The 14155-nt window shown below is 36.2% G+C and overlaps 1 protein-coding gene and 1 pseudogene across 2 annotated transcripts in view; both read right to left on the bottom strand.

Annotated features, from left to right (window-relative positions):
- NKAIN3 (sodium/potassium transporting ATPase interacting 3) overlaps window positions 1–14155 on the bottom strand; it is a gene marked incomplete at both ends in the record, with an annotated part of 591633 nt that overhangs the window by 116010 nt on the left and 461468 nt on the right. The window lies entirely within an intron of this gene.
- Window positions 8253–8747, bottom strand: LOC308437640 (small ribosomal subunit protein uS4-like; annotated as a pseudogene). Its single transcript has one exon. The product of its transcript is annotated as a small ribosomal subunit protein uS4-like (transcript).

Raw genomic sequence — 14155 nt, forward strand, 5'->3', positions numbered from 1 at the left:
TGTCCATCCTGCTGTTGGGAACAGTGCCATGTGCGAAAACTCCTCACTGTAGCATGGTACTGTGCATTTATTATCAGTGCCTCAGTCTGCATTGCTTGCTGTAATCAGATCCCATAATTGGGTAACTTAATAACAAATTTTTTCTCATATTCTGGTATCTTATAGTCAGATGCTGCTATGAACCCTTGTCTGGTTTGTGAATATTCTGCCTACTTTCTAGAGTACATGTTGGTAGCTCATGCTCCTGGTGGTAGCTTTTGTAGAACACTGATACTGCTTATGGGAATAGAGTCATGATTTAGTTTGTACCCCACAGATTTCCTTACTTAATGACTCTCTTTGTTTTTCAGGACTTCAAAATATAAAGTGTACGGGGACAAAAAATGTCTAAATTACTCTATTTATTCAATCAATTATTTTGAGTAAAATATTAAAACATACAAGCATATATTTTTATTTAAATATTTAGAAACATGTTTTAACCATATCATTTCCCTCCCCTAACTCTTTCCAGATTCTCCCCAACTTCAAAATTTCATACCTGACCAATTTCATGTTTTCTCTCACTCTCAAAGACCAAGCAGTACCCAATGAAGAAATAACAACAACAGCAACAGCAACAAAACAAACTCAGAAGAACATACTACAACAAAGCAAAAGCAGAGAAAAAAAAAAAAAAAACCCATGGAGTCGCCTTTATGTTGAACAGCTAGTCCTTAGCATGAGGCATGCTCTGGAGTGTGGTAGACAAACTCAGTGTTCCACTGTTGGAGAACACTGATTTCTGGTTTACATCAGGTTCCAACTGTAAATAGCTTCTTCATTATGTGTGGGGATTTGTGTTCACTTTCCCTTTCTCAGTGCTGGCTTTTTGTCAGGTTTGTTCCTGTGCAGGTCTTAGGTGTGCTATCACAGCCCCGGGTTCACAAGTGTGTCAGCCTGTCATGTCTGCAAGACAAAAATGCCTCAGAATAATCCTCTATTCTAATTCTTATAATCTTTCTGCCTCCTTTTCTGCCTAGATCCCCAGATCTTGAGTGGAGGGACTTGGTAAGGGCATCCCATTTATTGCTATGTGATCTAAAGTCTATCATTGTCCAATTTTGGGTGCCTGTCTGATTTGCCATCTACTGCAAGTAGTTTTCCTGGTAAGGTGGAGTGAGACCCTGAATTCACTCTGGAGGATTGTTTCTAGCTCCATCCATTTTACTGCAAATACATAATTTATTTTTTTCTTAACAGCTCAGTGCTATTCCATTGTGTGAAATTACCACAGTTTTTCTTTATCTATTCATTTCTGATTGAAATCTAGCCTATTTCTAATTCTGACTATTATGAATTCAGCAGCAATGACCCTGGATATGCAAAAAAATATGACTCTGTGGCAAAGTCATGTGACTCCATACCCAAGACTGATACAGCTGCTCTTCATGGTAGTTCAGTTTTCACCTTTTTGAGGAATCTCCACACTGACTTTGGAAGTGGAGGTACCAGTTTGCACCCCCACCAGCAATATGCCCCACTTTATCCACCTCCTGGCCAGTGTCTGCTGTCATTTGCTCTGTTGATGAATGCCATTCTGAGAGGGGTTAGATAAAATCTTTCAGTAGTTTGAATTTGCATTTCCACCACTGATTGGGATATTGAACATTTGTTTCCCATCTATTTTTTCATGTTTAAGATCTCTGTTTATGTCTATACCCATCTTTACAGTTCCTTGAGCTCTTTGTTTCTTTGCTGTCCACATGGTTGACTTTTCCATATACTCAACATATTATCTATCAGATCAAAATTTGGTAAAGATCGTTTTCATTTTGTTAGGTTGTCACTTTATTAGAACAATGGTATCCTTTTATGTACAGAAGCTTTTTAGCATTCATACCCTGCCAGACACTTATTCAGAAAGGCTTTGGGTGCCAAGGAATTCAAGCACATTCTCTATTTTTCTTCCAGCAGACTCAAAGTACCTAGTATAGGTTGAGGTTCTTGACCCATTTAGAGTTGAATTTTGTATACAGGGACAGAATTTGATCTATCTTAATTACTCTACATGCAGTTATCTAGCATGATAAACACTATTTATTGAAGATGCTGTTTTTTCTTCACTATGTAATTTAGCTTCTTTGTTAAAAATAATATACTCATAGGTGGGTAAAATTGTGCTTGTTAAATTCTATTCCATAGATCACCATGTTTGTTTAACACTAATGCCATCCTGTTTTTGTTACTATAGCTCTGTAATACATCTTGAAATGTTGGATGTGATGCCTACAGCATTTCTATTATTATTCCTTTATGTAATTATCCTGGAATATTTTGAGTGTATTGTCATATGAAATTTTGATTTAAAATTATAGTGAAAATTTGTGATATCTTACTGTATTTTTAATTTTCTGCTAAAAATATCCATCAGTGATTTTTAACTATAGATTTTGAACTTAGCATAAAACTAACAGATCTTATTATAGCATTTCACATTTCCTATTAGATCTCCTTCTGTTTATTGCATTTGCTTTTCCCACCTCCGCTCTTTTTTTCCTAGTTTTATTTCCTCCCCCCCTCTTTCTTCCCATACTTCTCCCCATTCTACTTTCATATATATCCTATTTCTATCCTATAAGATCTCTTCTCCTTTGATAATGGTCTCTCTTTTGCTTTCATCATAAACATGGTTGCGAGTGCATACAAACACAGCAGGGGGGTGTGAGGAAAGGAAGGGGAGGTAGGAGAGGGAGAGGGAGATAGAGATAAAGAGAGACAGAGAAAACACACAAATAGACACACACAGAGAGGGAGAGACACACAAAGAGTAGGACAGAGACACAGAATCAGAAAGATGCAGTAGGCCTACGCAAACACACACATGTACACAGGCACACATGCCCACACAAACAATCACATACACACACATGTATAAACAGGTAGGTCTTAGGCCTTCTATATGAAAGAAAATATGTAGTATTTATATTTTTAATTCTAGATAGTTTCATTTAACATAATTTGCAGTCCCATTTTCTCTTCTAACAAGGTCATAGTTTTGAATAAAATGTCATCATGTTTATGTTTCTTAGTCTTTACCCACTCATCTGCCAATAGATATCTAAGTTGGCTCCACTTTTTAGCTATTGTGAATCGTATAACAATAAACATAAGTGAGCAATAAATGTGTGTAAAATGTTGATTTAGGACTTTCAGTAGAAATATATATAATTTATTTTGAATTGTTTACTCTTTTCCCATAGTGTTTATGTCCTCACATCTCTATTTTTTTAAAGTTTAGTTTTGTGATGTTAATTTAACCATAAAGATTTATTAATGTTGGATTTTGTCTACTATAGTGTAAGTATACACATTTTTAATTTGCTTTTTCTGTTTATTATGTTTCATAATCTTTTGTTTCTTTGTTTTTTAACCTTCTGTTGAACAGTATTTTAATTTTTGCTCTTTCTTCTCCACGCTCTCTTCTTATTTTGAGACTGTTACATCTAGTCCAGGCTCTTCCATGTTTGCTACCTAGCTTGTGCTAGCTAGTTCCACCTAACTTAATTATGATTTTTGTTGTTCTGCACACATTACTTAGTTGATTTTTTGTGGCCTTTAACATTTATTTTTTCATTGTTTTATAGCTGCTAGTATGCAATTTAATTTAACACAATATAATAACTCAAATTAACATATACTTAATTCTGAATAGTTGCACTATATTTGCTGTGTTTTCTTTTTTCTTCTCACTCCTGTCTGTACTACAAACCTAATAACACATTGGTATAATTATTATTTGATTTAAAATTTTAAATCTTTTAGGTGAATTTAGAAAAGAGAACTAAAAACATTTATAGAATCTTTATTTACCCATAATAGCTACTCCTGAACTCATAAATTTTTCCTTTTTATTCAACTTATTATTTGGTACAATTTTCTGGAAGCTTAAAATTTCTCATCAGTATTTTCCATATGATAGGTGTGGTAGCAGCAACGATATTTTCAGACTTTGCTTATCTTGTAATTTCCTTACTTCATCTTCAGTTTTTAACTCTACTTCGAAAGACAACAAATTGCCTTCTGCCCCTTTTCTTTTTCTTTTTTAATGAACCTTGTATGACTTTGATTTGGATGGCAAGTCATCAGTAAATTTTATTTTGATTTCCTGAGTTGAGTGTCTTGGTTTTCTTTTGTTACTTGTCAATGTTGCCCTCTGACTTTCACCCATTTGGCCACAGCACAGTGTAGATTTGGCTCTCCTGCCCTCATCGTTTGTGGCGTATTACACATTCCTTGGATCTAAGAGTCATGGGACGTCATTGCACTTAGTAAGCTGAGGGTCACTTATTTCTCACAATGGTTTTGGTCATTCTCAGTCATCTCACACATTTATGCTTTGTTTGTTGTTGTATCTCACATGGTCCATGTCTTACTTTGCCATTATTTATTTATTCATTCATTTTTTTGTCTGCTTGATAGTTCTTTCTTCTGCCATTATATCAGTTATTAAGCCTGCTCTGTGGATTTTTCACTTTAGCTATTAAAATTTTTTATTCTAAAATATCCATTTGTTTGTATATGTGATATCTAATATCTAAAATTTGTGTGTACACACACACACACCTACATATATATTGTTGAGATGTACTGTCACTGAAACATTGTCATATTTTCTTTCTATTATCTAAACAAAATTTCCTTTAATTTTGAGCATATTTATGGTCGCTGACCTGATTTTTTTCTGCTACATACAATATTTGAGCTTAAATAAAAATAATTGCATAATGGGTAGGAACCTAGGACTTTATCTGTGCATCCGAATTCACCACGATATACTTAGCATTAATAACTGTGCTCTCTTCAGATGGTCATTGGTATGAGTTGTGGAGTCATTAAAAATGTAGTAAAATATACCCTTTTTTTGTTCTGTGGTTTTAGGCCTTTCTTGCATTGGCGTGCAGTCACGAGCTAGCAGTGATGCTTGGAGAATTTGAATCTTTTTGATTTGCCATTGCAGATTTATAAGCCCCCAGTTTTATATAAACTGGAACAGCACAGCATTTTGCTCTATAAATTAATATATGATTGGATGGACATTTACCATCTTTCTCACTTGGTTAAAACCAAGTTTCAGATGCCTTCCTTCTAATGGGGAGGAGCTGGACTTTGTAAGGACATTGATATTAGAAAAGATAAATTATTGAAGGCTACATTAAATTCAGAAGACAAATGATACAACTCACAGCTTAACAAGAAAGAAGGCTCAAGTGTGAATAACTCAACCCCACTTAGATGGGAAACAAAATTATCATTGAAGTCAGAGGGAGGAATTTGGGTGGGAGAGAGAAGGGGTAGTGGAGAAGGGGGTAGCATCAAGCATGGGGAGAGAAAGAAGGGAAGCCTAGAGGGCAGGAAAATTAGTCAAAGTATGCAACTATGTGGGTCAGGGAGTAGGGTGAGCCTCTAAAACATCTGGATAGGCTACCAGGACGCAGTGGTGATGACATTAGCCAAAATGCTCGATAGTGGGGAGGTGGAAGCTGAAGAAGGCATCTCTAGTAGACAGGTAAACATGACCTTCAGTTGAGGCAGGGGACCACCCAAACATCTTCAAAATATTTGACCCAGAATCGTTCCTGTCTAAAGGAAATACTGGCACCAAAATGGAGCAGAGACTGAAAGACAGGCTACCCAGTGACTGACAAAACTTGGAATCCATCCCATGCATGTACACTAAACCCCAAGACTATTAACTGATGTCATATTGTGCTTGCAAACAGAAGCTCAGCATGGCTGTCCTCATGCAGATATTTACAGCCAACCATTGGATTGAGGTCAGGAACCCCCATGTTTAGGGAGTTTATGGAAGGGCTAAAGGAGCTAAAGGGGATTAGAACTGCATAGAACAACAATAGTGTCAACTAACCTGTATCCCTCAGAGCTCCCAGAGACTAAGCCACCATCCAATGAGCATGCATGGGCTGGTCCATCCTTGGGTACATGGGTAGAAGAGGACTACCTTGTTTGGGTGTATGGTTGGATACTGGGGGAACATCCTCTGAGAGGCAGGTGGTACCTTCTTTAGGCAGAGGAAGGCAGGGGTCCCAAATGGTGAACTCTGGGAGTGGGGCAACTTATAGAATGTAAATAAACGAAATAATAAATAAAATAAAATAAAAACTACAATATGGAGAATTCACTAGGGACTGCACTCTAGCTAGTCTATGGTTAAGGACTTACTGTTATGCTTAGAAAAGTTTTCAAAATTTGGCTTAATCTGTTAGCTATTTAGAGGAATTGCCTAAGTCTTCATTGTCCAGGATTGCTTAGTGAGGACAGGATTCTAAAGCTTCTGGCTTGAGAGAATTCTGGTGCTTAGAGGGAGGCACGTGGAAATAAGAGAGTTATTGTGCTGTGAATGGAAGGAAGGAGAAAAATGGCTTCTGAAGTAGTGCTGAGAAGAGATGAAGTCCTGGCTTTAGACAATTTCTTTAACCATCTGATCACTGTTTTAGAGAGAGAGAGAGAAAAAAAAACCCATCAATTAATTGGACTTCTTTTTTTGTAGTTAAATTACCCGAGTTGAATAAACAGAATTGACTGTATAATTTGGCATTGTGTGGCTAGAACTTTTATCTGTGACTGCTAATTATAACTGAAATAAGATAATTGGGTTTGAGTGTCTTAGCATCTGTTTATATTTTAAATAAACTCATCAGTGTACAGTTTATTACATCTTAAATTGCATGTCTGAAGAATTGGAAACACAGATCCCATATGTTTAAATTAGAACCTGGACTGAACTTTAGAACTTCTTTTATTTAAGTTTTTCACTAAAGAAATTTGCTTGGTATGTCTTCTCTAGCTAGGAAAAATGTTGTCTATGTACTAAAATGTATATTTTAGTGATTAGTCATGTGCTTGAAGTTGAAACAAGAAGAAATAAAAATACAATAGTAGATTTTGGTTTAATGCATTCATTCAGAACATTTTTTTAATCTCCTGATATGAAAGGAGTCTAAATTAAAAGTCTTCGTTTGTGTAGGTACCCACATATTGCAATGAAAATCTCTTGGATATGTAAATTTGTCATATATCCAACTGTTTGTATTGTAGTTTGTTTCTATTTCTTGCCAGAGACTTGAATTCTACTTAATCATAAGAGAAGGTACTAAGCACCAGAATCCTTAAATATTAATAACACAGAAAAAAACTAATTTACTCTATTCTATTTATTTGTATAAATTTGTAAATTAAAAAATAAATTTAGAGAAGATCATCCTGAGTGAGATAACCCAGTCACAAAAGAACAGACATAATATGCAGTCACTGATAGTGGGATGCTAACCCCAGAGGCTTGCACTCCCCCAGAAACAACTCACAGACTGTATGAAGTCCAAGAAATAAAGAAAGCAAAAAAATATACATATATTCACAAAACAAGAAAAAAAAAATAAAAAATAAATTAATGCTTTTGATGTCTTGTTGAGGATATGCATTATAAGGAAACAATCTCTTATTGCTAACTATTGCTACCACAGTCTGTCCCTTTCTTCAGATAATGTTGATGTAGGCCCTGTGTGTTCAAAATAGGCTCAGACCTGCCAAAACCTTTTAACACCCATCTTTTATTCAACCTAAGGTCAATGCCAATTCCCATGAAATGACTTAAAATAAAACATAATATCTGTGCTACATGTCCTTAACATGGTGTTCTCCCCAGGACATAGTATTCTGGAGTAGAGAGAACTTCCCCTCTCTCCAACAGTACTGCCTTATCTGTGCAGTACTGGATGCTAACTCTCCTGTAACAAGTCAGATAACCTAGATATGAATGAGGAGTTGGTTCTCTGTTACACACAGGAGGCAAAACTTGTGTGGACATGGAACATTCCAGAGCAATTCATTGCAGATCAAACTGACAAAAATCATTCTTATGCTTATAGGAATGAGTAATAGATAGTTCTGACTAGTGAGAGAATGAGTGTGTGTTTAATCAAAGATCGAATCAACATACATCAGCAATATCCTAGATCAGCATCGCCCAAAAGAAATATGATATGGATTGCATATATGATTGTAGATTACCTTATAACAACATTATGAGTTAAAATGAGCATGTGAGACTTATTTTAAAAAGATTCTATTTAAAGCCAGCATATACATATTACTTTTATTCTTATATATAATCTTTTTTTTTTTTTACCAAGTATCAATTCTGCTTTGTCAACTGATAAACTAGACAGTCCTCCAATGCAGCGAGGTATTAATTAATCCTCTTCCTCATTATCACCAGCTTCAGCACCAGTCTGGCCTTTCTTGGCATTCTTCCTCTTCACTCGGCCTGGATGGCTAAGAGGGGAAAGTCAATGTGCTTCTGGCAGAGTCCAGACAAGCAATGAAGAACGGTATGTTTACCATCTGCTTGCAGAACCTGCATCTGTCTCTCCAAGAAACCCCCAGTCTTCAGGCCCAGGATGTAATGTAGCTTCATCTTGCCCTCATCCAGCACCGCAATGAGAACAACTTGTCTCCGCAGTGTTGCCTCCCTACAGATGCCGAGGATCCTTCTCATCCAGTGTCAAACACTCTTGAGCCACTTTACCGATTTTGGCCAGGGTACATTTGACCCTCCACACCTCATGTTTATTCCGGAGTCCGTATTCTCCAGTCATCTTTAACTCCTGGTCGAGACGTGATTTCTCGAATGGTCTTCATGGGGTCACATAGGTTTTGCGACAAACCCAGCTTCTGGTGACCGGCATGTTGAGTTCACTGGGCCTGTTGTGCCTTTGAACTCAGGCCCGTGACCTCTTATATATAATTAATAAACACGGATAAATGATCAAGGAGATAGTTTACCTTTTCCTTTTGCACTGATTCAAAAATGTGTTCCATATATCCACAGCATGGATTGATCTGTTTCTGCCTCATTCTATCTGCCCCAGGGCAGCGTAGATGGGACAGATGGTACAGATCGCTGTGATGGAGTCCTTGAGATGTGGGAAAACACACACACACACACACACACACACACACACACACACACACACACACACACACACACACCCCAAAGCAAGACAACCCCTCCTCCAAAAACTCCTAAGGCGCTAAGTGCATATAAAATAAGCACTCATAAATTAAGAGACTGTTGAGGCATTAAAAATCAATAAGAAAGTAGTCTTAGTTAAAGAAACTGTTCCTCAAACCAGTGTAAACAAGAAAGAGCATTTATTGACTCTGGTAGAGGAAAAGGCCAGAGGAAGAATTGTTTTGGGATGTCGGGATAGTCTCTGCCTGCCTGTCTCTGTGTGTCCCTCATATTCACAGATCGATGTTCTTCTCGGGTAGATGTTATCAATGGATAGCCAGCACTTACAATGACACATCTCAGTAGGCTTGAGAGTCAAAGCAGACCTTTTACTTCCCAGCAGACCTTTCTTGGGTCCTGGTAGTATGTCCTAGATTCAGGAGCTTAATATTCTAAGAAAACTTTGAATGAAAGAAGGTTATCGTGGTTTGGATGAACATCTTGAAAAGGAGCAGGACTAGAGTATGGATTGATTTTATCAATGAAAATAGTTTTGCAAACATTATTTTTTTTCTTTAAAATAATATATGTGAGACAGAAATCTCATATGGGGATTTGACTTACATGAAGGTGCAAAATAGAGAAAAATTACAAATTGACTCTTTATAACTTACTGTCTTTTCAAAAACGTGCACTAGTGTTAACACACTAATGTAAATTAGTTTTTATTGCATATGTTAACAAAGGCTCATCAATGGGTATAGTCATAGAGATGACAGAACCAGGTGGGATGTCCCTTCCCAACTACTGCTACTGGCCATATATTTGTCCTAGCTTAGTCATAAATACATACCTTGGAGGTGATAAAGTCTGCTTTATGTGATCTGAAGGGTGTGCCAGATAGCACATTAAAGGAAGATGCCAGGCATAGAATGCATTCAGTAAATGAGGATGATGATTTTTATTCTTATAATTATTGGCTTGAAAGCCCTCTAGAGCAAAATATTATATCACATCTCCCTGTTTATTTGGATTAGGTTAGTTCATTAATGAAAAGCTGTTGTATATTTCAATATTGTAATTTATTCAGTTTTCATTCTCTATAGAACATACTGTTTATCTTTCCAACAAAAAATAATTTTTTATTGTAAACATTTTCTTGAGTCTTATATAATCAATTTTCAATAGAGGCTATATATACTAATCAGTTTCTTACTGATGACTTTGCTTTTGGTCAGTTTTGAGTGACTGATGCTGCACTAGAATGCTTTAAGTCATTATGAAATGACAATTGGTTTTGATCCCTTGCAGCGGTGGGATTACACATGTGAGAAAATATGCTTTCTACTAGAAGATACTCCTTTAAATTTAGGCTGAATTCGGGCATTTTTATATTTGTTGCAATGTTGTTTATCATCCCAAACCACTTTTAGAAACTACTTGTATTTTTCATTATTTTTATTATGAAGAGAAACTACACAAACATCCCATCTCATCTCGGCAGCCACCAGCACCTTCTATCCCATCACTCAAACCCAAACCTGAGTCGCTTCCTCATAGCTCCCTTTCTTGGTGCCTCATTTCCTCTCTTTCTATAAGGACTAGATGTTTCTACTTATACAACTACCTCCAAGTTAAAGCTATAATTTTCTCTCTTTCACAGTATTTGTTTTTTTCTACTTTTTCTTTTTCAATCCATTTCTGAGCATTTTTCAAATCATCTTCCCCCCCCAGTCACTTTTATACACACAGATCATGCCACTTGCTTTGAAGGGTCTGGGTTAAGTTTTGTTGCTCTATTTCTTTCTCCTACCTCTATCTCCTCCCCTTCCTCCTCTAGTAATTTCGGCTTTCTGAATCAGGGTCACCATATGCACCCAGTCCTCCATATGGAATACACAGTTCCGGCTTAGCCTCCTCAGGGCTCAGATGACATGGTTGTATTGTAACGTGCAGGCCCTGTCACTTCTTCATACCTGCTGCTCTGGTTTCATTTTCGATTATTCTTTTCATTTTTGTCCAACACCTAGCCATGGCTATGAATTCTTGTTTATTCTGGAATGTCCTTAACATCACAAATTAAATGAGTTCATTCATGTCTCAACTAGAATAGTAAAATCGTAAAAGAAGTTACCAGAGTTATTCTGAGTTACTCGGATGAGAATTGATTAAGCCACTTTAATAACCCGAGCAGTCTTTGTTGAGCCTAGTTGTTTGGAGGAAGTTGAGGATCAGTATTTTTCTTAACTACAACCTTAGTATAAATCAAACAAATTTCAGTAGAAATTCCCTTACATGTACAAACATTTACTAACAAATCACCTACAGCTCATCATAAAACCTGCTCTATAGGTTTGATTACGTCCCAGCTATGTGTTTTTTTGACAGTCTGAACAGCATACCCTTACAGAAGTCTAGTAGTGAGATAGAGACATACATCAAGGGGGGATAAGGCAACAGAATCCTAAATTATGTTGGATGTTCAGAACCACCTAGACAGCCCCATTACAGGGTAACGGGAGCTGAATAGGTAAAGTAAGGTGTTCTCTGCTCACCACTACCCACCTAAGAAGTCATCTTCCATAGTGCAGCTCAAGTTCCTTTAAGGTACCTTAGTACCTCTGCAGGTAACACCTCAGTTTTGTATAACAGCATTAGGAAGTGAGGAAACATGATTTTAATGCTAAGGCATCTTTGAATTAAAAATGACAGCAAAGAAAAAGTTGTAGTAGGTATAACATTTCACTTTATACAGGAGCCATCTACCCCTGTTCCACGTGGTTGCTTCATGGGTGTCATTGCTTTCTAGCACATGTCCAGATCTCTGCATTTAGGTCTTTACAATTAAGCACTTGCATTAATTTTATTATATGATTATTCATGTTTTCTCTCCCCAGACCCAGTCTCACATTGTCTCTATGTCTCTGTGCCTCTATACATCACTCTTCTTTTTCTTCTTCTTTTTTCCTTCCAGAGAGAGAGAGAGAGAGAGAGAGAGAGAGAGAGAGAGAGAGAGAGAGAGAGAGAGAGAGAGAGAGAGAGAGAGTCTCACTATGTAGCGCTGGCTGACTTAGAACTTACTATATGTATTAGCTGGTCTTGAAATCACAGGGATCTACCTTATTCTGCTTCCATTATGCACCATGACTTTCTTAAGTGATGTTTTTAATTGCATAAACCTAAATGCAATGTTTAATTTCAAGTAATATGCAGTGATCATTTCCCCTTTCTGCAAAGTTACAACAGTCATACTTGTCCTGTAAATTCAGGTCTTATTATGTTTGAGAATTTAAAAAAAAATTCTGATTCATCTAATTGTGACCAAGTTCTCCTGATTTGGCCTTTGTTCAAATGTTTTATCAGCTACATTATGTACACACTATTAAGGGCTCTGTCTTTTTTTTTTTTTTTTTTTTTTTTTTTTTTTTTTTTTTTCAGAGCTGAGGACCGAACCCAGGGCCTCGCGCTTGCTAGGCAAGCGCTCTACCACTGAGCTAAATCCCCAACCCCTAAGGGCTCTGTCTTGACTACAGGATTTTCCTCTCAACTCCAAATTGTCTCCTAAACTCAATTCTATGAGGCACTTTATTCATCATTGTTAAGAATTTCTGACAGTCCCAGTAGGAAAATTAACAGTTGGTCTCTGTTTATGTAAAGTAAAAATATGGAATAAAATTTAACACTTCAATACTTAATACATTTTGTGTTTGGACCTCTCAACTCATTCCTCAATAATTTTATGTAATTCATCTTGTAAGCCTTTATATTGAGTATGTTTTCACAAAAATGAACACTGAAGGAAAAATTAAAATTTCAGAAAAAAAGCATGTTGCTCTAACTGGCTCTAAGCTTATCAGTTCATTTATCTATGTGATATTCATTCTAAGGATGTGCATTACCATTGAGTAAAGAGAATACAATTTTGAAAAATATTTATATTAACTCTTCATGTTTTACAGGTTGTAGAGAATGAATATAAGCAACAATTTCTTTACCAATAATAGCAAGGTTTCAGAATCTTGCCAACTACTGAAGGAGAACTCCAACAACCTTAATAAGGAAAATGCTAATTTTAGGTTTATACAGAAGAAGAAATTAGGTTTGCATTCTCATAAATTTGCATTTGTAATCTTGTAAATTCTTTTGGGTAGTTTTGCCCACTTTGCTTTTCTGAGTTATGAAAAGTCAGAGATGGGAGTCCGGGGAATGACATAAGCTCATTACTGCAAGCTTTATGTTGTGTATGTATCAAAGATGCCAGGAGCAAGAGTGGAATGCATCCAGACAATTGGCATTTGCTCTGTCACCTCACTCCTTTCCTAATACCCATGATGCCACCTTATTAGTCCTTTGTGGCCTTCACAAACACTGCTTTGTTCTTCATTTTATGTATATTCATTTACAAGTCTTGGCATTGGTTAGGATCTTCTCTTGGATTTCTATTTCCATTGATATTTTCTGAGATTTCTCTTAAAATTTTTATTTCTTGTCAAGGGATTTCTTTGAGCGAATGATTTAGCAACTTAGATTTATAATTATTTCAAAAATTCTCAGGGATAAAAGGTTGCTTAGTGCTTAAGAACCCTGGCTGATTTTGCAGAGGATCTAAATTTGGTGCTCAAAAAGTCATGACAGCTCACAACCTTCAGAGACTCAAGCTTTACGGGATTCAACACAGGCTTCTACCCTGCATGGGCACTCCATGCATGTGTTGTACTTACATGCCTAGAAGATATATATCTACATAAGATAAAATAAATAAAAATTTATCAATATTCTCTAATTTTCCCTTTGCAATACATTCTGAGTTTTAACAATTTGGAAAACATAGTACAAAGATTCCCTATATAATTATAAACCTGATTCTATAGACAACTACAGTATAATAAAAAGAACCAGAAAATTATCACTGGCATAATTCTGTCCTTCAATCCACAGAAATGTTAAATTTTTCTTTTTAATATTATTTAATCTATCTTAATTTTTTATACATTTTAATTAAATAGAAATGTATCATTGTCCCATTTCCTGTTCCTTCTTTCAGCTCTATACATGGCTTCTCCCTACCCTCAAATGATGGTCTCTTTTTATTTGATTATTGTGATATACAAACATATTTATGTATATATATGCACAAATATG

This window comes from Micromys minutus (assembly GCF_963924665.1).
Source record: "Micromys minutus genome assembly, chromosome: 26".
Taxonomy (NCBI): domain Eukaryota; kingdom Metazoa; phylum Chordata; class Mammalia; order Rodentia; family Muridae; genus Micromys; species Micromys minutus.